Here is a 2,506-nt window from a genome sequence, read left to right on the forward strand (position 1 = left end):
CCCCAGCCTTCTTTTGAGACCCATTGGCATGAAAGATGCTTCTCTATCCCTTCACTTTCAGTCTGGGTGTATCTTTAGGTTCAAAATGGGTCTCTTGTAGACAACATATGGAGGGGTCCTGTCCTTTCATCCAATCCTCAACCATGTGCCATTTTATGGGCACATTTAGGCCATTCACATTGAGAGTGATTATTGATAGATATGTTTTTATTGACATCGTGTTACCTTTGAAGTCTTTCTTTCTGTAGATTGTCTCCATATATTTCTGTTCAATGCTATTCTTAGGATTTTTCCTCTTTTATAGAACCCCCCTTAATATTTGCTGCAGTGTTGGCTTGGTGGTTGCATAGTCTTTCAAGCCTTGCCGGTCTTAGAAACTCTTATCTTTCCATCCATTTTGAATGTCAGTCTTGCTGGATAAAGTATTATTGGCTGCATGTTCTTCTCATTTAGTGTCCCGAATATATCTTGCCAGCCCTTTCTCGCTTGCCAGGTCTCTGTGGACAGGTCTGACGTTATTCTGATGGGCTTTCCTCTGTAAGTAAGCAGTCTCTTTGTCCTAGTAGCTTTCAAGAGATTATATCTACAATTATGATTTCTTAATTTGACTAACAGGTGCCTTGATGTTTTTCTGGAATCTATAATCTTGGGTGGAGACTGTTCCGCCTCTAGTACATGAACGCTGGTTTCATTCGTGAGATTGGGAAAATTTTCATGAAGAACTTGTTCCACTATATCTTCTAGACTTCTTTTTTTCTCCTCCCCTTTAGGGATTCCAATAATTCTGACGTTGGAATGTTTCATGGCATCATTTATTTCCCTGATTCTGTTTTCATGGCTTCTAAGCTGTTTGTTCCAGGCTTCCTCCTGATCCTTTCTCTCTATCTGTTTGTTTGTCCTCCAGAATACTAATTCTATCTTCTGTGTCAATTACCCTAGCTTTGAGAGGATTTATATTAGTTTGGAACTCATTGAGAGCATTGTGAACCTCATCCCTCATAGTTTTACTCTGCCCTAACATTGTGAACATCATCTCTGGGCACTTTCAGTTTGGCCCTAATCAATTCTGTTTGGTCATCCATGGCTTTCTTCAACCTAGCTATTGCCTGGATAATTGTTAGTCTCAATTCTCTTTCCAACATATTGTCTATGTTGATAGCCATTAGCTCTGTTGCAGAAGGCCCATCCTCTGTATTTTTCTTTTGTTGGGCATTCCTTCCCCTAGTCATATTGGTGAGAGATGGTGGAACGGATGTAGCTGGAGGTATTGACCATGGTGCAGTCAAGGTGCACCCTGGAACACTTCTGAGCAATCAGGATTTCCCACCCAAATGAGAGAAAAAAGAAAAGAAAAAAAAGAGAGAGAGAGAGATAGGAAAGAAGGGGAAGGTAAAAGAGAAGGTTCAGCCCAAATGGGCCCCAAGGTAAGATTTATGAAGTATACAAACAAAAAGACTGATAAAAGTAAATGACAAGAAAAAATATATAATCAAATTATACATATATAATATATATAAATATATGTACATATATTTATGTATAAATGTACATATATGTACATATATACATGTATTAATATTATATATATATATATATATATATATATATATAATGTCAATAAAAGAAGAACCTTGTCAAAAAGAACCCCAAGAGTAAGATTTATATACTATCAGGACAAACACAAAAACACAGAAACACTGCTCACTGGAGTCTTCTGCTCCTGTAGAGATCCAGACGTGTACAATTCTGATCTTAGGCTGGTTTCGTGGGTCATCAGAGTTCTTTGGAAGGTAATCAGCTCACTTTAGGGTATAGGTTGAAAGGGCACCTCCTCCTACTTCCCCATCATCTTTTCCATCCTTGTATACTTGATCTCAAAGGGAAGGCTGACAGCTTTTCCCCTTTGGTAATGATATTTGTGTGGGTTTTTCATAGATAGATTTTATGAACTTGAGGAATGTTCCCTCTATCACTATACATTAAAGTGTTTTAATCAGGGACAGATGCTGTATCTTGTCATATGCTTTTTCTGCATCAATTGAGAGGACCATGTGGTTCTTCTCTCTTCTCTTATTGATTTGTTCTATCACATTGATTGATTTGTGAATGTTGAACTACCCTTGAATCCAAGAGATAAATCCAACCTGGTCATGGTGTATAATCTTTATAATGTACTGTTAGGTCCTATTAGCTAGGATCTTGTTGAGAATCTTGGAAACCATACTCATCAGGTATGTTGGCTTGAAAAATCTTCTTTTTGGTGGGGTCTTTGCCTCATTTGGGGATCAGGGTAATGCTGGCTTCATAGAAAGAGTTTGGATGTTTTCCTTCTGTTTCTATTTCCTGAAAGAGCTTCAGGAGAATAGGTATTATTTCTTCTCTGAATGTTTGGTAGAATTATGCAGGGAATCTTCAGGTCCTGGGCTCTTGTTTGTTGGGAGGTTTTTGATCACTGCTTCGATCTCATTACTAGATATTTGTCTATTCAGGTAGTCAGTTTCTTCCT

The sequence above is a fragment of the Mustela putorius genome, unplaced genomic scaffold (assembly GCF_011764305.1).
Source record: "Mustela putorius furo isolate JIRA1106 unplaced genomic scaffold, ASM1176430v1.1 tig00000511_pilon_pilon_pilon, whole genome shotgun sequence".
NCBI lineage: Eukaryota > Metazoa > Chordata > Mammalia > Carnivora > Mustelidae > Mustela > Mustela putorius.